Source organism: Tursiops truncatus, chromosome 10 (genome assembly GCF_011762595.2).
Source record: "Tursiops truncatus isolate mTurTru1 chromosome 10, mTurTru1.mat.Y, whole genome shotgun sequence".
NCBI lineage: Eukaryota > Metazoa > Chordata > Mammalia > Artiodactyla > Delphinidae > Tursiops > Tursiops truncatus.
This window is the reverse complement of record NC_047043.1, coordinates 77,305,512-77,328,579: the sequence shown is the minus strand read 5'-3', so window position 1 is coordinate 77,328,579 and position 23,068 is coordinate 77,305,512. Positions and strand designations below refer to the sequence as shown.

Sequence of the window (23,068 nt, the reverse complement as noted above, 5' to 3'; positions counted from 1 at the left end):
CCATAATTTTACCATTTCCCCTATTTTTATTGGATGATCATCTGCAGTTTTTGTGATATTATAAGCTGTCCTACAATAAACATTCCTGATCATATGTCTTTGCTGAGTATCATTTAACATAATTCTCTTTGTCTCTTTCTCTGTCCTGTCCCCCACCCTGCAGTGATTAATTTTATGTGTCAACTTGACTGGGCTAGGGGATATCCAGATAGCTGGTAACATTATTTTATTTTTTTAAATAAATTATTTAATTTATTTTTGGCTGCCTTGGGATTTCGTTCCTGCACGTGGGCTTTCTCTAGTTGTGGTGTGGGGACTTCTCATCGCGGTAGCTTCTCTTGTTGCGGAGCACGGGCTCTAGGTGCGTGGGCTTCAGTAGTTGCAGCATGCAGGCTCAGTAGTTGTGGTGCATGGGCTTCAGAGCACAGGCTCATTAGTTGTGGCACATGGGCTTAGTTGCTCTGCGGCACATGGGATCTTCCTGGACCAGGGCTCGAACCAGTGGCCCCTGCATTGCAGGCGGATTCTCAACCACTGCGCCACCAGGGAATCCCCCGGTAACATTATTTTTGAGTGTGTATGTGAGGGAGCGTCCAGAAGAGATTAGCATTTGAATCAGTGGACTTCGTACAGAAGAGTCCTCCTGACCAATGTGGGTGGGCGTCGTCCAATCTATTGAGGGTATGAATAGAGCAAAAAGGCGGAGGAAGGATCAATTTGCTCTCTCTGCTTGAGCTGTGACTTCCATATTTTCCTGCCTTCAGACATTGGCAGTCCTGGTTCTCAGGCTTTTGGAGTGGGACCAGGACTTGCACCACTGGCACCCAGTTCTCAGGCCTTTGTACTCAGACTGCATTATAATACCAGCTTTCTTGGTTCTCCAACTTGGAGACTACAGACCATGGGACTCTTCTATCTCCATAACCATGGGTGCCAATTCCTATAATAAATCTCTGCATCTCTCTCTCTCTATCCTACTCGTTCTGTATCTCTGGGAAACCCTAATGCTCGCTCCCACTCACTAAGAGTTGGTGACCTCAGCACCTTGCACAGGACCTGACTCTGAGTCGGCACTGAATTCACATCTGTTTCGTGAATGACTAATACTCACCAAGAAGCCAAACCAGCAGTCAGACCATCCCAACCCCCCAGGAAATGTATTTTTTTTAAATTTAATTAATTAATTTGGCTGCTTGGGTCTTTGTAGCAGTGCATGGGCTTTCTCTAGTTGTGGTGAGCAGGAGCTACTCCTTGTTGCGTGCAAGGGCTTCTCACTGCGGTGGCTTCTCTTGTTGCAGAGCACAGGTTCTAGGCGCACGGGCTTCAGTAGTTGTGGCTTGTGGGCTCTAGAGCGCAGGCTCAGTAGTTGTGGCGCACGGGCTTAGTTGCTCCGCGGCCTGTGGGATCTTCTCAGAGCGGGGCTCGAACCTGGGTCCCCTGCATTGGGAGGCGGATTCTTAACCACTGCGCCACCAGGGAAGTCCCAGGAAATGTATTTTGATTTCATTAATAACACTAGCTCTTGACTGTCCCAATAGCCTGTAGCTATTGACTGGGCACATCATGTGGTCCAGATATGAGCTAATACTATCTTTACAACAACCTTGTGAGATGGGAGAGTTCATGATCATGCTTTACAGACAAGGAAACTATGGCACAGGTTATATAACTAGTAAGAGGCGGAGGCTATCACTGAAACACCTGGCCTCTTGAATACTGCTTTTTAATTAACACTTGTCACAGCTAACATAGGATGTATCATTGTTCATTCCTTTGTTTATTCATTCATTTATTTCCTCCGCAAGTATTTACTGAGAGCTCACAGTGTTCCAGGCAGGAAGTAATAACACTGTGATGAGGAATGGAAACATCCCTGCTGTGGTGGAATTTACAGTGTAAAGGGAGAGACAGATTAAGCAAAAAAAAAAACAAAAAACAAAAAACAAAACAAGTGAAACTGTGATGAGTGCCCGGGAAGGGGATAATAATGGGGAGAATTTAGAAGCGCCTAGCTGGGGGGTTCTTCCCAGCAATAGAGGGTCTCCAAATCTGTGATAAATTGGATGAGCCTTGAAGGACGAGTAAGATGGAAGGGGTGAAGGCCAAGGGTCAGCCTGCTCCCTGCCTTCCTTGTGTATTCTCCTGTACACCATAATTTTGCTTTTGCAGCCACTGCCAGCTCTGGGGACCTCCACGTGCTAGGGCCACAGGGCCTGTGTCCTGCTTCTGAGGAAAGGTGGCTGAACCCCCCCGCCCCCACCCCCACCCCCACCCCCACCCCCACCCCCACCATCAGCCTTTTCTAATTTTAAAGCAGTAGCTCCCTTGATTGAAATCTCAATTTGGGAACAGGCCTAGGATTGGCCTGGAGCTTGGAATTTTCACCAATAAGCGCAGCGGTAGGTGGGGAGGCGTCCCTTTAAGCAGCTGGGAGGCAGCCTGGAGAGCTGGAAGCGTCCCTCCTGGGGACCTGAGCGATTTTCCTGGATCCAGAGCTGCGCAGGGAAGCAGCTGCCACCACCGCGCCCCGGGAATGTCACCTCCCTTGCGCGGAGCCCCTGCAGGGCCCCCTCTGGCTCCGGGCAGTTGGCGGCCGACGCCCCGCTGGTCTTTTTAGCCGCAGCCGCATCCCCTGCCCCTGGGTCTGCGGCCCCTTCCCCCCAGCCCCTTAGTTCCTGGCGGTGGAGGCGCCGCAGCGGCGAGCGATGCAAGGCTGAGCCGGGTAAGTGGCCCCCCAGGGCCAGGGCGCACGGAGGGGGCACTGGGGCGCGGGTGCTGGTGGTTCTCAACACCCTCTCTGGGAAAGGGGGCCTTAAACTGGGACAGTAACCTCTGGGAGAGATGCGCCTTGCCACACAGACGCTGGGGAGGTCATGAGCTATGGGGAGGGGGCCTTGGGGTCATTTTCTTCTGAGCGTCCCCCAGCTTTTGCGCACTTGATTAACCAATAATAGTAACAGTATCACGAGACAGGGATCATGTTGTTACTGTATTAGGACTTCTTCGAGGGAAACATTTAAAGGTCCCTGAACTTGCTTTTTAAACAGCCTTTATTTATTCTCTTACAGTTCATTTCCTTCAAGTACTTAAAATGTATGTATTGTTAATGACCTACTTATTTATTTCCCTTACACTCTCAAAAAATGTTTCATGTCTCCAGGAAGGTCTACTTTAAAAGATGATGTGTTTCTCCCCACATTCCTCATTGCTTGTTTTCCTAGAACTTAAAAAATTCCTTGCTTTTCTCCTTGGTGGATATCTGTAATTAAGCAGCTCTGAAATTTGTTCATTTATTCTCTCTGAATTGGGGGTGGAAGTAGGGGAGAGGCCCCCCTCTCCTGGCCTTCCTAGCTCTGAGAAAAGAGTCTGTGGGATGGGGAAAGCTGTTGGGGGGAGTTCATTGGAACCTTGCTCTCCCAGGATTGCAAATGTACCCTCTTGGCTGTTGGGAGACCTAACCTGAGATCATGCAAATCTGGGGTGCCTGGGCAGCTGTATCCTGGGAAATTTTAAAACCAAAATAATCTATAGGGATTGGGCTGGGGGAGGGGTAAGGTTTATTTAAAAGATGCCTTTTCAGCGTCCTCCCTCTCCCCAGTCTGTTTGCTCATGTGTACCTACCTAAGGAAGAACTTGGAAGCCTAATGTGTAGGGCCAGCGGGTTGGTTGTTTTTGTTTGTTTGTTTTTTGGGTTTGGTTATTGTTGCTTTTGAAGATGAGGCTGCTGGGCTGCTGGAAGAAAAGCCTTCCAGAATTGGAGCAAAGTCTGAGGCATGGATTGCCCAAGTCCATTTCCGCCCTTATTAAATTATTTTGGCTCGTAGCAGCCCTCATTTTGCTGGATTACCTCTGTTTGCAGTTGTTTGGGTGTTGTGTGACTCATTTGTATACTTTGGGTTCCCTGCTTTCTGCCAACAGATGTTTTTATCTGTGCAACTAGTTGAGTAATTAGAGAGATGGACACAGCGCTGTATGTACAGACAGAACAAATACCACTTGGGGAGGATTTGGGCCTTTCCTTTTTCAAATCATCACTTGCCAAATCTTCCCAGCCGTTGGGCAATTCAGATGAAGGTGTCAAGGGAGCTGAGCAGTGAAGAATTTATATGTACAGCTAATTCTGCTCATCTTACAATAAGACATCTTCCCATGGGGCCAAAAAGTGGGGGTGTGGGGAAAGCTTAGAAAAATAATGCTGTGTTCTTAGTCACTGACTACCCAGCTCTCCCTGGATTTCTGAGAACCTGCCAGGAGAAACTGTTGACTAGATGGAAGTTTCAAGAAATGCTGAACAGAAATCAGTACAGGCCCTCCTTGAGCGACTTTTATTTCTGTTTGGAGGAAGGGAACACTTTGTTAGAATAACAAATCGTGGCTGCTTTTCAAGAGCAGAAAACAGTTCTTGTTCCGAAGGCAAGATTCCTTTTTAAGAGTGTGAATCATTTGGTTTAGGTTTTTTGCTTTTTTTCTCTCTCTTGCGGTGGAGGCTTGGAGATGATTAAATGTCTTGTCTGCAGGAAATTACCAGGAGATTTGAGTATTTTCCTGAATCAGCCTCAGATGGTACACAGCTTTGGGTGTAATACAAGAAAGCTCTGTTACCAGGCAATCTTTCTGCAGTGATACCCTCAACCTCTCCCAGCCTTTCAGGCTTCTCCCTCAACAAGCCTTTTCTTTTTTTATTTTTGGGGCTGGGCTTCCATTTGAGAAACTGAAATAACTCTCTCAGTCCCTTCATGAGCTTTTTAAGATGGAACTTATTTTTGAGACAGTTTTATCGAGCCCACTTCCCCATTGGCCTCCTCCCACCAGCCTTAGCAGGAAAAGCTCTTGGCTCCTTTATCCAAGATTTCCTTTAAGCCCGGATTGCTATCCATAGGGACACAGATGTCTCAAGGAATGAGAGGCAAAGGTTTGAACTAGCACTCACCAATTTGGTGGTGACATTTATGGTCTTTGCCGAGAAGGCAGAGTGATTCTGTGCTGCGTTTACCCCCGACGTGAAGATCGGGCAATTAAAAGGCGTCCAGGGACAACCGGGGGGTCCAGTGCCCTGCTTTGTGTAGTGCTTACAGAGATCTGCCATTTTCAATAATTTTGGAAAACCGAATCGCTCTGCTCCCCAAGCTAGATTTCTGAATCTTTCCTGAAAGGTACCTGGTCACATGAAGCACCTCCTAGCTGTGTAATCAAATAGGAGAGCTCTGGGTGCATATAAACTCAGCGTGATATTCCGAGTCAGTGAGAGGAAGCAGAGGGAATAATTTTTTTCAGCTACCAAAACACAGAATGGCAATCCTAGTTGAATATAATGAAACTTGATGGAAATTGTATGGAGAGTTTAAATGTAATGTTCCAAAAGAGTTTCTCTGCTTTTTTAAAAATTTTTTTCTCAAAATCTAAATGGCAAGGGATTCTTTCCCAAGATACCTCGCATTTGATTACCGTGCAGTTTTCTGTTTGTTTGTTTTTGGGGGTGATGTTCTTTTTTCATATCCTGCTGCTCTGTGTGACAAGCAGAGGGAGACTTGTTTTTGCAAAGATTGTATCTGGATGTCTTCCAAAAGATACGGAAGATGGAGGGACGCTGGAGGGAACAGACGGACGCAGGTACTGTGGGACTCAGTGTCTGGGAAAACTCATGAATGATTTCCCTCCAAGTATAGCCCAGAGGCATTTGAGAATTGCTTCATGTTTGACTTTTACCAGCCAGCTTGTGTATAGAAATCATCATACCCATCACGAAGGTCTTCCTCCTCCCAAAGCACCTTCCCAGGCAAGATGCCAAACATCAGGGAGTGTGTACGTGACATTGCTTATCACGTCTTTGAAAGTTTGCCTTGTACTACTTTTCCTTTAAAAAAAAAAAAAAAAAGAAGTGACTACTTGATTTCTTGGTAACATTAACAAAAGATTCCTTTGCATTCACCTAGGCGGCTGTAATTACAAAACCTTTAGTTTTTCCAGTGGTTGAGGCTTTGTTTAGGCTTTTGAGGATAAGTGAATATCTATTGAGCTGGATTTCAGGTGAATTCTAATTTTGAGCCCTCGGACTGTCTAGCCTGGAGAAAAGGTCTCATATTAACATGTTATACTTGATGATAGCAGTATATAGAATGATAGCTATTAACTTACTGAGTCTTTGCCAAGCACAGACTACGTGTCTTATCAATCTTTCTTAGACTTTCCTGCACATAAAAATATTCTTAAGAGAGTCTGCTTCAGGGGGTATGTGTGACACCTAGAAATCTGCACGTGAAGAAGCATCTCAAGTGAGACCTTGGACTCTACCTTGAGACACACTTGGCTTTTCCTTTCTGATCGCTTAAAATCCTCACAGTAACCCTGCGGAGTAGGTGCTGTTATCATCCCTGTTCCACGGATGAGGAAGGGTAGGCTCAGAGAGGTGCTGTAACTCTTCTGGGTCACACAGCTACTCAGTGGCCATGCGGGGGACTGGAACCTGTGACTGTCCACCCCCAGTATACGTGGAGCTTACGCTTATGCTTCTGGTGGTTGTGTGGTCTTCCCTTTACAGTTTGGACCTAGTGACCCCTCCCCACGACTCTCTCTGCTGCACCCTTCCCTGTGACGTTGGCATGCAATACGCAGCTGCAGTCCACGAGGGCCCCTTGTGGCAGGATGCAGGAGGGCTGCATGGGGGTGTAGGGGTTCACGTTCATACTGGAGAAACATCTGACTAATTTGCCTTGAGTTCTCTAACTGCTGAACCAAGACGACTCAAGGTCAGATTGATTTACTTGTGAGGTGCTTTCGAGTCCCCCAGCTTTTGGAATTCTTAAGGCAGGTCTGTGTCCTTCAGTGGGTTCTTCCCCAGCCCCCAGTGTCACTTCTTTCCTCCTCTCCAGACACTTCCCTCAGGCTCCTCCGACAAGACCCTTCACAGTTCACACGCCCAACAGGGCTGAAGCCTCTTCCTCATGCCCGTGACCTGAGCCCACCTGGAGCCCATCTTTTTCCTCCATCTTCTGCGTCAGTTAACACCCTCCCCCCCAGGTAGATTCCTGCCGAAAGCAAATACCAAGGGAAAGTTGTAAAGAAAGGGGCAGAGGCCAGGAGGAGCCTCATTCACGCCTCCTGCTTGATTCCCCCTTGGCCTGACCCGATTTCTCTTGCCCCTGGGCTTATGAACCGGGGCTGATTTCTCTTGCTTAATTGCTGCAGGATTGTGGTACAGGACAAACCACTTAACCTCGTGCACTTTGCCTCCATTATCTGTTAAATGGAATGTTCATGTCAGCCCTTTCTCCTTTGGGTACAAGTGACATAATGTCTGTGGAAACACTTTGGACTTTGTTCAAACACATTTTGAAGACGTGATCCTGTTGCCTTCTAGCAACGAATGGTTCCCCTACGGTGTTCTAGGAAACACCTGTTGGGCGAATGGCTCTTCCAAACAAGAAAGCGAAAACATGGTTCCATGTATATTTGAAACATGCGATACCCTACATCTCTTTTTGGAGGAATCACAGTTCATACTAGCATATTAAAGGCTCTGAGCCCTGGAGTAGGGAAACCTGTTTAACTATGAGTTTGCGTCTTCCATGCTAATATGACCCCAGAACCCTTTTGCAGCCTGAGTTGTTAACGTGCTGCAGTACGCGCTTGGGGGAAAGCTGCTACGCGTCAAGATGTCAGCTCTTCTGTTTATTAGCCTTTAGACAAGTCAGTACCTCTCTGAACCTCATTTCCTTCTCTGTGAAATGGGAATGATAATGAGACCTACCCTACAGAGTTTGGGGGATGGTTAAATAAATTAAGCGACGCGGAGGTTGCCTTCCACCTGCCAGGAACATTTGTGTCAGTGCATCGTTCCCGCCTTGCTGTGGTTTTATTCTTGCGTCGGCAGGTTTAGGTGTATCCCATTGCCGCATCTTCCTCTTGCCTCAGTCTCCTTTGCTCCTCCGTTTCATCTTTATTCGCTCCCTTGCTGACATCATCCAGTCCATGGCTTCACGCGATGGCTCACAGCTTTCCATCTTCAGCCTGGACCTCACTCCTGAGCTCCACACTTACACACTGAACTCTTGTCTCAGCGTCTTCGTTAGGTGTTCATTGAGCTTCTCAAACCTGATGTGTCAGAGCACAACTGCAGATTTATTCTCCTCCCCGAGCCTTTACCACGTCAGGCAGTGGCACTTCCAGGCACCCCCGTTGTTTGAGCTACAAACTTTTGGCATATTTGATCTTTCTCTTTTCCACACGCTGCCATGTCGCATCCCAGGGAAGTGAGTCTTTTCAGCTCTACCTCAAAAATATATCCCACACTGAACATGGGGGAGGGAGAGGGAAGACTGACGGGAAAGGGGCTTGAAGTCATTTCCTTGGGTACAAAAAATGCTTTACATTCTCGGTAGAGTGTGGGTTTCATGGGTAGAGGCATCTGTCAAAATTGATCAGGCTCTACACATAAGATATGCATTTTGCTGTATGTAAATTACACCTCAATAAACAATATGATAGAAAAGAGGTTTATCCCAGATGGAGCGCTGCTCATCATCTCTACAGGCACAACTTTAGTATGTGTGACCATCGTTTCTCACCTTGATTACCCAGTAACCTTCCCCAGTACCGAGTGTTTTTAAAGCTTAACTCAGATCATACCCCTCCCCTATGTAACATCTTCCAGCAGCTTCCCATTGCAATACGAGTAAAATCCAAACACTTCACCGTGAACTGCGGGGCGGCCCCCTACCCGCCACCTTAACAGAGCTGCCCCTTGTCTGCTCTGCAAGGACGTGTCCTTTCCCAAACACTCGTCCACATGCTCCAGCCACAACGGCCCTTCACACCCAAGTTCCTGCCTGCCTGTGGGCCTTTGCACTTGCTCTTCTTCCTGCTTGGAATGCGCTTCTCCTAGAACTTTGCCTGGCTGGCAGCTTCTCATCATTGACATCCTTAGCTTAAATGTCATTCTGCCAAGAGGACTTCCTGCCCAGCTTTGCGTCACCAAGCCCCGCCCCCTCCCCCCACACCATGTTACTTTTTGTCCAGAGCATTTCTCAAGATATAAAATATTTGTTTTTCAGTGTGACAAGTGTCTTCCACTGCCTCCTAGTCCCTGAAGGGCAGGGACTATGTTGTTCAACTCCCATCCTCAGTGTACAGTTCCTGCCACCTAGTAGGGGCTGACTGAGCTGACTGACCGGGACCTAGCTCAGTGTCTGACATAGCAACTGCAAGAAAATTGTTACTTAATGTAAATTTTTAAATTATTTTTATCACTCTCCTCCTTTTCTCAACTCCCTCCTCCTTTTGGGGGGATGGAACGACTGAAAACCCTCATAGCCTCACTAAATCCCCGTACTTAATGTTTCTGACCTTCAGCTGTTTTTTTTTTAAATTATAAAACAAGGTCAGCGATAGTTGCCCCTTGCAGAGGTTTGTACACCCCTTGGAGGAAGGTGTTCTTGCAGTAGGAGTGAGGCATTCATGGTTCCTCACCTTTTAAAATTACACCCCCAACTAATGGTTTTCTTTGAAGACCCTGAGCTTCTGAACTTTCCTGCCAGGGAAGTCTAATCAGACGCAGCTGCTGCTCTGGGATTTGACTTCGGATGCAAAGATTTTTAAGATCAACTGCAACGTCCATGAATGGCTTTGGAGCTCAGAAGGCAGTAAACACATATATATATTAATTTGTTGGAGAAAATTCTGCCAAGAGAACAAAGGTTAGACTGCATGTAGAGTGCCCCAAACCCTCCCCTCCCTGCTCCCAAAGGCTCTCATCCAGTATCATTGCTGGAGATCTCTTTTAAAAATCAGAGCAAAGGATTGTACGTTCTAGAAATGGCAAGAAAATCAACACATGTCGGTGGGGATGAGGTTGTCCTTCCTGGGCAGGAAGAAAATAACACTCATTTCTGAAATCCCATAAGCCACCGTTTATTTATTTGAACTGTCTATTGAGTTACTAGGACAGAAATAGTACACAGGTTTTATTTGCCTAGAGCTCTGGTTAAGGAGGACTAGGGGGCCCTTTCAGAGCTCAGGGGAGTGTGCTGTGATTGATTAGCAATGTCTGCCATGGGCAAGAACCATCTCTGGTGTTATACGTAAAGAATTAGAAATTGTTAGATATCGAAGGCCCCACAGAGATCATCCAGTCTCACTCTTGATCTGTTAACTACTATGCTGTGTTTGGGGGGGACTTTAAAAAATAATCATGAGCTTGGCAAAGTAACACCTCTTAAATTTTTAGACCTTTGTCCCCTCGTGGGTCTCAGCAGTGTTTTCAGCATGGCATACTGCAGCACTTTCCTGGGCTGGTCAGTGGGATCTTCCAGTTAAGACTGGGAAATTCTTTGTTACCATACCGCCTTCTCAAAGACACATAAGACACAGTAAACACATAAAAGGTTCCGAGAAGTCCAACTGTAAAGAAAACTGTCTAACGTTAGTTCCCAAACCTGTATGATCCCACGATGCTTCTCAGGGACACTCGTGTGGCCATCTTGTAGAACACTGTTTACATGATGCTGTACGATGTTTAGCTGATGGAGGGTGTATTTGTTTCCTGTGGCTGCTTTACCAAATTGCCATAAACTGGGTGGCTTAAAGCAATAGAAATTTATCCTCTCACAGTTCTGGAGGCCAGAAGTTTGAAGGCCAAGGTGTTGGCAGGGCCATACTTCCTCCAGAGGCTCAGAGAGACTTCCTGCCTTGCCTCTTCCAGTTTCTGGTGGCCGCCAGCAGTCCTTGGTGTTCCTTGGTTTGTGGCCACATCACTGTAATATCTGCCTCCATCTTCACATTGTCTTATCTGTGCGTGTGTCACATCTCTGTGTCTCTGCCTTTCTCTAGTGAGGACACTTACACAATAACACTTAGGACCCACTCGGATAAGTCAGGATAATTTTCTCCTTTCAAAATCCTAATTTAATTATATCTGCAAGGAGCCTTTTCCCAAATAAAGTAGCATTCACAGGTTCCAGGACTTAGGACATTGACATATCTTTAGGCGGACATTTTTTAACCACCCAGAGGCATATTGACTCAAAAGTCAGGAGGCCTGGATCAAGTTCTCACTTTGCCAAGAGCTCTCCCCAACCTGCACGCCAGCCACATGCTTAAATCAGGGGTCAGGGCGCATGTCTTTACTCCTCAGAACCTCAGTTTCCTCAACTATAAAATGGGATGTCATTGCCCATACTTCATAGCGTTATTGTAGAGATTAAATGCGGTAATACTTGCAAAGTGCTTAACACAGGTGAGCACTGAATATCTATTAGCTTATTACTATAATTATATAGTTTTACTATTGTTACAGCTACTACCACTATTATCATGTCCCTTCCCTTTGAACCTTATCGTCAAATGAAGTTATATGGGTGCCTCATCCCCAGAATATCTAGGGTTCCTTTCAAGACTGGCAAACTATGGTTCCCCATCTGTCAAAGGCCAAGTTATATTTTTTGAGTCTTTTCAAGTGAACATATCTGATGCTTATAAAGTGAACACACTCATGTTCCCAGCATACAGATTAAGAATAAAATGTCACCAGTGCCACAGCGACCCTTCTGCCCCCCTCTTACCAGTGATCACTACCCTTTTTTCTAGCGTGGTAGGTTTTGCCTGTTTTTATACTTGCCATAAATGGAATCATACTCTTTTTGTACCTGGGTTTTTTCACTCAGCATTCTGTTTGTGAGGTTCAATCATTTTGTTGTAGATCATTCATTTTAATTGTTGTATAGTATTCCATTGTTAAATAAATCCCAGTGTACCCATTCAGTTTTCGGTGGGCAATTGGTTAGTTTTTAGTTAGCAGCTATTACAGAGAATGCTGTAATAGATGTTCTAATACATCGTCCTGGGGAACATTTAATGCTGAGACAAAACACGTGATACTTTTAATCAAGAACTCTCTCCTCCACCTCCCATCCCAGTTGCCTGTTTCAGATTCTTTGCAACATGACAAACTCATAAGCAGCGGTCTTGGCTCACCTGAAGGAACTGATCCCTTCCCTGGCCTACCCACCACCCTCCTAAGCCGTTGGCCAAGGCTCCCTTTCCTTGATGTGTTGACACCTTTTGAGCCTCCACACTTGCCAAAAGACTTTCCCCTTGGCCTGTCTTCCCGTGGGCTGAGCCGGATGTGGTAACCTGCAGGAGGCTACACCCAGCCAGAGACGCAGCTCCGCCTCCCAGCGTCCCACTTGTTGCCACCTCATTCATTGACTCACGCCCCCGTGCCAGTGCGCAGCCCTTGCTTCCCTGACTGCCTTCAGGAGAGACGTGATGCCCACAAGAGTCCCCTTCTTTCTCCATCGGGGGCCTCCACTGCACTCATCCTGCACCCCCATTTCATAATCCCAAGCCTGGTATTTGTCACAGCCCAAACTCTTGTACGGATTAGAATGTGTCCAACTGAGGGTCGGGGGCAGAAGGGTGGTGGAGGGAGCTGGCCCAGACTGGCAGAGCGACATGGACGTGAGCCAGAAACTTGGCACTGTTGCCCACAAAGGTTGGGAACTTGCGATTTAACTCAACCATATAATTTTCCTTTTGTTGGAGAAGGTTGGAACTCATGTTTCAGCTGCTCCTGGTGTTACATCCACGAGAAGCTCTTTCTAGATGCCCAGATTGAGTTTGGTCGTGGCTGAAGCATTAGTGCCATGTGGTGAATGGTGGAGTCATATACGTGGCTTTGCCCAGGGTTCTGTTCATTTGTGTCAGATGGGCAGTTTACCGCTGTCAAATCTGGAGTTAGATGGGGAAATGTAGGATGGATAGTAGGCCCAGTTACAAAGACATTCCAGAGGGGGATCTAAATGAAATTAGACTTACTCCTTTGTCTTACCCATTTTGTCCCTTTTTTGACTAGGTGATCTTAAAGATATGTGTCTATGAGAGGTGGAGTGGGGAGGGAGGCATGGGAAACAGTACATTGTAAGTGTCTTTGTTAGGCTCTCGTGTTTACTTTTTATTGCCTGGTGACCAAGAAGTAGGAAAGAAAGTGAAGATGCTTGGGAAGGCTGAGGTTGACTGGAAGATTTTTTTTTTTTTTAATCTGTTCAAGTCAGCAAAGAATTAAGCCAGACTTTTCTGTAGGATTGTAATATCTCGCAAAGAGGAAGAAATAATGGAGTAACTTCAGTGCCAAGCTTTTTTGGAGATTTAATTATACTAATAGCTGTCATTTACTGAGCATTTTCTATATGACTAGCAGTGTATTTGGGACTTTTCTATACCATAGGTCAACGGATGCTTTCTGTAAGGAGCCAGACAGTAAATATTTCAGATTTTGCAAGACGAGGCAAAGTCGAGGACAGTATGTAGGTACTGATGTAATGAAAAAACAGATTTCGACAACATTTTTATTGAAAAAATTCAAAATATAATAATAATTGAGTATCACTCTTTCATAATACAGGTCTACTAATGAGAAGAATGGAATTCTGTTTTGAGGTGGTGGGGTTTAAGAGCTGTCATTTCCTATCATCACATTGATTCAAACTGGTCATCTCTAAAAATCACTCTTAGCTCATGGGCCATCCAGAAACAGGTGGGGGGCTGCAGGCTGTAGTTTTATTTACGTCATTGCTGAGCTCTATTTATCAATAACAAATGGGCTGAGCTGCCCAGGAGAGAGAAAAACTCACCAGTGGCATAAGTGAGTTGGGCATTTATTTCTCTCCCTGTAAAAGAAGTTTAGAGGTGGCTGTGTAGGGCTGGTCTGGCAGCTTCACTGAATCATAGTGACCCAGGTTTGTTTTTTCCAGCCCTGCCCATCTCAGGGTAAATTTTCCCTTCCTCAGGGTCGTTGCGTGGTCCCAGCTGCTGCCACCACATCTGTATTCCAGGCAGCAAGACAAAAAGGGAGAAGAAGAGCACATCTCCTCTTTTTTTTTTTTTTAATCTTTTGGGGATTTTTTTTGAAGTATAGTTAATTTATAAGGTGTTAGTTTCAGTTGTACAGCAAAGTGATTTAGTTATACACACACACACGTGTGTGTGTGTGTGTGTGTATATATATATATATATCCTTTTTCAGATTCCTTTCCATCATAGGTTATTACAAGATATGAGTATAGTTCCCTGGGCTATACAGTAGATCCTTGTTGGCTATCTATTTTATATATAGTAGTGTGTATATGTTAATCCCAGGCTCCTAATTTATCCCTCCCTACCATCTACTCTTTTTTTTTTTTTTTTGCGGTACGCGGGCCTCCCACTGCTGTGGCCTCTCCCGTTGTGGAGCACAGGCTCCGGACGCGCAGGCTTAGCGGCCATGGCTCACGGGCCCAGCCGCTCCGCGGCATGTGGGATCTTCCCGGACCGGGGCACGAACCCGTGTCCGCTGCATTGGCAGCCGGAGTCTCAACCACCGCGCCACCAGGGAAGCCCCCATCTACTCTTTTTTAAGGAGACTTCTCCAAGTCCCACCCAATTCCACTACCATGTTCTTGGCCAGAACTTGGTCACATGACCACACAGCTCTGCACAAGAGGCTTGGATATGTAGTATCTCTTCCAGCTGTTAATGTGCTTAGAGAACAGCTGGAGTCCTGCTCCTGAGGGGGCAGGAGAGAGGTCGGGATGAGTACCTAGAGTTCTCTGCCGTATGTAACAAGGGCAGAAAGTGAGCATTGGAGAGACGAGCATCCTCCCCAAGGCCTTGTGGGAGCAGACTGGGATATGAACCAGGTCTGCGCAGCCCCAAGTTCTCTTCTCCCTCTCCCTGCATCTGCCCTGAAGCCTTGTGGGGAGGTACACATGCACAATAGTAGGAATGAGGTGACGGGTGATTTTTACCCTTGCTCCTTCCGAAGATGTTCCCAGGGTACCTATAAGGAAGGATTATGCCCATCATCCTTCAGTGGAGAGCCCTGTGAAGGCTGGACCAGGGCCCATGGCTGTGGTTGAAGCTGAAATTGGGCCTCCTACCTACCTCCCCCTAAACCTGAGTACATATTTTGAGATGCTACCAAACCTTCTCTCCAGTTGCAGAGAACAGGTAGCAAGAGCAGTGACCAGCTAGCTCAGGCACGCACGCAGAGAGGAAGGTGGCAGGCCTTGTCATAAGCTCACTGGCCTACCAAACTGCAAGAAAAGAAGGACATGGGAGCAAGGAAACAGTGCCTGGGTATGTGGCCTTTTAAAGGTGCCCTCCTCACTCCTATGGCTTAGAATTTAGCCAACCAGGTTCACAATTTCTTATGCTGAGTGAGAAGCTAGGTATGAAGTTTCAGATTCTTTCCACATACTACTTACACTACACTACATATTTCTACATATACATGTAGAAGGAATCTGAAACCTCATACTTTTGTGTCTGTATATACGTGTATGTATACATATGCAGATATGTGTATATGCACATATGTGTGATGCATAGATATGGATATGGTTACGGATATGGGTATCTAGCTATTAGAGAGCAGTCGAGTGCTTGCCGAGTACCCAATCATTTCTCTCACCTAATGTCACAGTAGTCCTTTGGGGTACCATCATCATCTCCAATTTAAAGATAAGTAAATACAGTGTTGAGAGCTTAAGTAATTTGCCCAGGACCACGCAGCTGGTGACCTAGGCATTTGGACTTGAGATTTCACTTTCAACGGTGCTGTTCCTGACTGTAATACTGAAGTCACCCGCTGAGATAAAAGCTGTAAGAGCATTTTCAACAAAGCACATGGGATTACGAGGGAAGGAATGATTCATTTTGACTGGGGGGAGGGGTAGGGAAAGTTTCCCACAGGTGGTGACATTTGATCTGGGTTCCAAGAATGACTAGGGCCATATGGGTGGGAAGGATGAAGTCCACCGAGAAAAATTGTTGCTGGCTAAAGATATTATATAAGCTACCGTAGTAATAATAACTAGCTGTGGTTGGTTAGGAGGTGAGAAATGGATTCAGGGCCCTTCCTGTGCACCCTCCTCTGCATTTTACCATCACCCTAGGAATAGCTGGTCCACATTCCTGAGGTGGCGGCTTGTCTCACTGTGTTTCAGGCTTGTCTCTCACACTAGGGGACTAGGGCAAAGCCTCTCGCCAGAAGATGACCTGCGCTGAGTTTTGATGGTCTGGTGTGGAATGGTTTCTTCCTCTCCCTACTGTATTCATGACTCCAGTGTGTCTAAACCCGCTGTGTGTTAGCGTAAAGGAATACAGCTCATCAATTAAAGAGGAGGTGGAAATAGGTCTTAGTAATGAGGCTCCTGCTTAATCGCATCAGCAAGCTCGGGAGAGACCATTAAATATTTATTGAATTGTTGCATTAACATTTTCACCGTGGCTGCTGTGGACGCTAGAACTCTCTGGAGAGTGCAGTTGTCTAACGTCAAGCCAGGGAAGGGAACGGTGGCTGCACCGAAGCCTACACCCCCGTGATCGCCAACCTCCATCCATCTTGGCCCTAAAGAGATGGTATTAATAATTGTCAGTTGCTCAAGGAGACTCTGTTGAAGGCACAGAGAGTGAGAAGCCCAGGAGCTGTTCAGCAGGTGCCCCACCTTGAAACGCCTCCCATGAGACCAGCCAGCCTCACTGATGCACGTTCTAAGTTGCCCTTTGATTTTTTTCCAAGGCCACTGTTTGTTGAGAGTTTTGTTTATGACGAGTTTTTATTTATTTCCTTTTTATTTTATTGGAGTATAGTTGATTTACAATGTCATTAGTTTCAGGTGCACAGCACAGTGATTCAGTTATACACACGTATATATATCTATATATATTCTTTGTCAGATTATTTTCCCTTATCAGTTAGGTTATTACAAAATACTGAGTATAGTTAGTTTAACTGTGATAAACCATGGTAGATGTAGGTCCTTGCTGCTTCTCGTCTCTCCTCCTCCTTAGTTGAAAGAATTCTTTAAACAGGGCTGTGTCCTGCTGGGTGAGAGACTGCAGACTGCATCAGCAGGTTCAGCATTTGCCCTGTGATCGCCTTCCAAATAAGGCATGTTGTAGGTGCTCCAGCCGCTGCTGCCGCGAGGTATTGAGCTGATCAAGGAGTCAATTATTATGCATTAAAAAGCAATTTGTCGTCTAGTGTTGTGAACTCTTGTGTTATTTTTAGGCCAGTCTTTTAATTTATGTGGCATGCAAGGACAGGATTTCTCCTGTGAACTTCTGGAAGGTTCATAGAAGAATAACCAGGGTAGGGGGTGAAGCGACCAGTGGGGGTGGGTCTCTGAATAACTTTGCAATAATCCCATAAGTCAGTAGTGTGAAGCAAGGACTTTGGAGTCAAACAACAGTTCAGATCCCAGCTCTGCCACTTCTCATTTTTATGATGTTCAGTGGGTTACTTAGACTGCTGAAATCTCAATTTCTTTATCTATAAAGTGGATTAATTATAGTATCTACCTCAACAAATGGCTGGGAGAAGAAAATGACATGATGCGCATAAAGCCATTTGCAGAATACTTGGTACATAGCAATCATTTATTAATTGGTAGCTGTTATTCTTATTTCTTGAACTTTTAACTTCAACCTAGAACTTTCTATAAGGCCAGATGGGAGATGGATCTTGAACAATTAAATTGTGGAAATTCAGACATAGAAAGTACCAAAAAGAGATCATCTAATCCAGGGGTTTGCAAACTGTGGCCCTCTGGCCAAATCCAGCCTGCAGCTGTTTTTGTAAATAAAGTTTTATTGGAACACATCCGTGCCCATTCATGTATGTATTGCCTGTGGCTCTTGCTACACTGCAGGGGCAGAGTTGAATAGTTGTGACAGAGACTCTATGGACTATGTGGCCCTCAAAGCCTAAAATATTTTCTGTTTGACCCTTTCCTTAAAAAGTTGTTGACCCCTGATCTAATCCACTGAGGTTTTTACCCCTGAGGAAACCAAGTCCCAGAGGAGGGCAGAGACTCACCGAGATAAACAGCCAACTCTCTAATGTAAATGCCCCGACTCCTATGCCAGTTCTCCCCCGCATTATGCAGGCTGCCTTCTGGCTTGGTAAAGAAGGGGTAGGCGAAGCAGAGAGGAAAGCTCGTGCCACCTGAAAACTATTGCAAAAGTGCACATGACCAGCAAGTAGACCAATTCTCTCATGGAGGAAACAGCTTCTTAGAGGTAAAGGATCGACACTGGGAAGATGCAGGGTGGCACCCCCCCCATCTGTTACTGTATCAGCTGAAGGGGGTCCAATCTCATGCTCAGTTTTCTCCAGCCAAGCAACCAGTGGGTGGGGAGGGGGCGTACTTCCCACTGACCCCTCCAGCCTGTGGTTGAAGTGGGTGAGGCACAGTTGATGGTGACCAGGCATGAACCTTCCTGGGAGAGAAAGCTGGTGGAAGAGGCAACTTTTGGAGGCTTTTTTGCTTCAGAGTGTCTCCCCGGGCTGATTGCCTCAGACTTTTCATTTTGTTAAGTTTCCTGCATGAAGCACTTCACTTAATCCTCCCAGCAACCTTATAAGGTAGGAAACTGTTGATACCGTCCTTTTACAGAGGAGGAAGTGGAAGCTCAGAGTGATTAATAATTTGTTCAAGGTCACAGGGTCAGTGGTGGAGCCAGGCCTGACTGAGGTCTGCCAGATTCCAAAGAAAGGAAGGCACATACTGGGAGTGAGGGAAGAATGTTGGCTTGAGTACAGGCTATGCCTGTTGTTGTTATTATTATTGAGACCATCTTGGATTGACTCATGCATTCTTGAACTCTTTGCTATAATGTCTTCAGTGTGTTCTATTAAAATGTGAGTTCACCCATAGGAAGGTCTGACCAGACAGGCAATAAATCATGTCTGTGTGCAAAGTGGCAAGAGACCCCCATCCTTAGACAGTACAGCAAGGCAGAGGGGTGCGTCTGTCGTGCTTGGCAATGTGTCCCCAAAGCCTAGAACAGAGCCTGGCATGAATTAGGAGCTTAGAAAGCACTTGTGGAGTGTTGGAAAAACTAGACTTCCAGATGTGAGATGTTATTCGTTAGAATCACCAAATGAACACAACATTGTAAAGCAACTATACTCCAGTAAAAATTAATTAAAAAAAAAAAATCACCAAATGCAACCGGGTTCCTGTGCAGCAAAGGAAAGCCTAACCTGGGTGAAGGGGCCCAGATGCAGACCCGGAAATGGAAAACGTCAGACTTGCCACTCAGGATTAGCGGCAACGGGTAACAGACACCCAGATGCGAGCAAGTCCCCATCTCTGATGGCTCCTCCTGTTCTGCCCTGCGTGCAAAACAGACTCTGTGCCTCTTGACAGAACGTTAGGGGGATCTTATGACTGCTTTTCTCCCGCTAGAGAAGGAGCGCTGCATATAGACTTGGAGGAAGTAAGGAATGCTGATGCTGGGGGAGCATTCCAGGCAGAGGGACCAGCGCACACAGAGTGTGCCTGGTGTGTCAGGGAACTCCAAGGAGGACGGGGTTGTGGGCATGGGGCTGGAGCAACGGTGGATGAGCCAGGGAAGGGGAGATGCCAGAGCATGTCAGACCTTGCTGACCTGGGAGGGGACGTGGGCTTTCACTCTGTGCTGCAAGGGAAGCCCATACTGGGGCCTCACACTCTACGATAAATCAGGCCTCTCTGGGTTGCAAAGTTCAGAGTCTCAAGTACAAGCCAAGAGGGAGTTTATTGGCCCATGGAACTGGGAATTCTGAGGGGTGGTGCTTGTTTCAGGCACCACTGGATGGATGTTCTCACGCTGCATCGTGGTGGCTCTCTCTTCTTCATATCTGCTCTCCTGTGTATTGGCTTCATTCTTTCTGCCTGCTGCCAAAGATGACCACTGTCAGCTCCAGAACCCAGAAAGCAGTTATCTCAGGAGCGAGGCTTTCTCACTTTTGCAGTGTCTTTATCAGCATCCTCCCCGCCAAAACAACCAAAATACTGAGGAGCCCTTGGCTTGATGACATTCACGCTCATGGAGTAATCAAGAGAGGAGAGCAGTGTGGGCTGCTCTGGTTGGTCAGTCTGGGTCACGTGCCCCCTCCAGACAAGGAAAACTTGGCCTCTCCGTAGCCCAGTGATTCTCGAGCAGTGTGACCCTCTCTTCCTCACTCAGGGGACGTTAGTCAAAGCCTTACACATTTTTGATTTTCACCGTTTGGAGGAGGGGTGCCCCTGGCACCTAGTGGGTGGATGCCAGGGATACTGCCACATACCCTGCAGGACACAGGACCACCCCACGACAAAGAGTTATCCGGCCCAAAATATCAGTAGTGGAGAAATCAAAATGTCCCCATGAGAATATAGTTCCATAAGGCGAAGTGTAATGCAGACGCGGTAGTGGTCTGGCTCTTGTGGCCTTCCATAGTACTTGCTGATTGGTGACACCATGGTTGGGAGGTAAAACCAGTGTTTGCTTTGGTGGCAAAGGGAAGGGAAGCAGAATCGAACCCTGGCATTTGAAAGCCTGGGTTCCTTTCTACCTTTGCTTTTTAAAAGTCTTCGGGGGCTTCCCTGGTGGCGCAGTGGTTGAGAGTCCGCCTGCCGATGCGGGGGACACGGGTTCGTGCCCCGGTCCGGGAAGATCACACATGCCGCGGAGCGGCTGGGCCCGTGAGCCATGGCTGCTGAGTCTGCGTGTCCGGAGCCTGTGCTCTGCAACGGGAGAGGCCACAACCGTGAGAGGCCCGCGTACTGCAAAAAAAAAAAAAAAAAAAAAAAAGTCTTCGGGCCTTGAGTAAGACATTAAGCTTTTGTCTTCTCTTCAGGAAAACAGGTAGGGAAAAACCCATCTCACCCAGGGGCTGGGAAGGTTGACGTCAGAGCTCTGTGTCACGAGTTGTTCATTCTAGTAAAGAACCTGTGGTGTGCAGGGGGGCTTGCTACCATCAGCGTTGCACAAAACAGTCTCTGCCCTCAAGGAGCATCCGTTATAATTTGGGTGATAGTAATATATTTAGTACAAGACTGCAAGTAGAAAAATATCCCCGAATAGAGGGGGGTGGGATTCAGATCCGTACAACAGAATTCAGATCTACACAGCCCTGTTCTGGGAGAGGAACCGAGTGGATGAGCTGCGGGGTTCAAGGAAAAGGGCTGTGTAGTCCTCAAGGCATTTACTGTATAACTTGCGTGTGTTATCATGGTGTCTGTAGAGTCTGCTATTATTGTTTGATTCTGTTTCATAAGAGAGCCTAGCAGGATAAAAGATTTGCCACATTTTGCAGTATGGAATAGTGGGAGGGGGTAATGTTTTTGTTTTTTGTTTTTGTTTTAAAGGAGTGATGGATGCATTATCCCGGTGAAGGGACAAGATTTTCCAGCTGGATTTGTCTCATTGGCTTTACCTCTCGCTTCTTTGATGTGAGTGGTGATTGATCTCTGGTTCAAGTCACCACTGGCCTGACAGCCAGAGAGGCTGACCTTCTGCTGTTTATGTGAAGCAGACTTTAATTATGAGCCTGAACGGTGCTGGTGTCCCCACACCCCCATGCTGGTTGCAGGTTAATTACATCTTCCTGGTCCTTTCTGATTAGAAACTTATTGGAGAAGAGAGGCAATTTCCCTTTGGAGTTGACTGGCAGGTTTTTTGTTTTTTTCTTTTTTGCCTTATTATTTGCCATTTGGCTATTATTAAATGCTTTCATTGAAATGAATAAGGAAGATGGAAGAGGAGTTAGGTGAAACAGTGTTCTGCCAGGACAGATCATTAGCAAGATGTTAGTGGGAATGACTCATGAAAATTAACTGATGTTGCATGAATTATTTCTAAGGTGAATTTTAATTTTCATCTGGTGAGAGGGTGGGCTGCCTTTTTAAAAAAAGAAGTATTATGTGCACAGTTTTCTGTTGCTAACTTTTTCAGTGAGTAAAGTTCCAGTTACGTAAGTTTTACAGAGGATGGTTGGGTTTTCAAATTTTAAGGATTGGGGTGTGCAGACCCTGGGAAGGCTGTCAGTTTTCCTGACCCAACTAAGGAACGAGGAGCTGATTTCTCAGTTGGTGACAGGCCGGTGAAAACCAGTCCAGACCCAAAGTCGCTTTGATCTCAGAATGATTGTACACAGCCACTTGTGTTTGAGGCCCATTAGAAAATGAAATTCCATGCTGTAACTCCTAATCAAATTAATTGTCTTCATGAAGAAACAGTTGGAGTTGTCAGCCCAGTGGTATCCCACACCAGAAGGCCTATCACATGTGAAGTCTTTGTAGCTCAATACATTGCTAAAGGAACTTTAGGGAGAAAGTAGCTCATTTTATCCTATGTCACGCTCATGGCCCAGGTAACTTAAATTACGACCTACAGTACTTCCGTCTGTGCTCTCCTTCTTTTGAAATGGTGTCTTTTTTTTTTAATTTATTTTTGGCTGCGTTGGGTCTTCATTGCTGTGCTCGGGCTTTCTGTGGTTGAGGTGAGCAGGGGCTGCACTTTGTTGTGGTGCGCAGGCTTCTCATTGCAGTGGCTTCTCTTGTTGCGGAGCACGGGCTCTAGGTGCTTGGGCTTCGGTAGTTGTGGCATGCAGGCTCAGTACTTGTGGTTCGCGGGCTCTAGAGCACAGGTTCAGTAGTTGCGGCTCACGGGCTTAATTGCTCCACAGCATGTGGGATCTTCCCGTACCAGGGCTCGAATCTGTGTCCCCTGCATTGGCAGGCGGATTCTTAACCCCTGCACCACCAGGGAAGTCTGAAATGGTGTCTTGTTAAGTAAGGGGAAAGAACTTTGTGTCTTCTAATTGCTGCAAAATTTTGCACAGCTAAACAATGGAATGAGAAGGATCCACCTACAATTAAAGCCTGACTCAGTTAGTTACAGATTATATACGATGCAAGACAAAAAGATTGTAAAATGTCTTTATTCCTTGAAGATAATAGTAATTTTAGAGCGTTGCTCTTTTTAAATCAGAATGCTTAAAGGTAATCTGTAGCCTGTAAATCACACGGCAAGGTAATATAAATAGGATGGTGCCACTTCAAAAACAAAACCTCACTTGTATCTTATGCACATTAAAATGCATGCATAGTAATAGCTGCAATTATTAAACTGTATTTTAGGAGCGTTCTGTTCAAATGAGAAAAAAAATATGATATAGATAATTAAAATACATCATCCAATTGGGGAGCCTGGCCTGCCAGAGAAGGATTCTGTACTGGAAACTGACCAATCAAGAATCGTAGATTCTAGGGGCAACTCTGCC

General features: G+C 46.2%; 1 protein-coding gene across 8 annotated transcripts in view; it reads left to right on the top strand.

The window, feature by feature from the left end:
• The window catches only part of PRICKLE2 (prickle planar cell polarity protein 2), a 342,911-nt gene that overhangs the window by 169,216 nt on the left and 150,627 nt on the right, over positions 1-23,068 (top strand). For 2 of the 8 annotated variants that reach the window (XM_033865238.2, XM_073811333.1), the window contains exon 1: positions 2,446-2,722. The exons of the other annotated variants lie outside the window; for them this stretch is intronic. The gene's annotated coding sequence lies outside the window, so the exon portion shown is untranslated. Of the gene's footprint in view, positions 1-2,445; positions 2,723-23,068 lie in introns of those variants that run through there. 8 annotated transcript variants of the gene reach the window in all.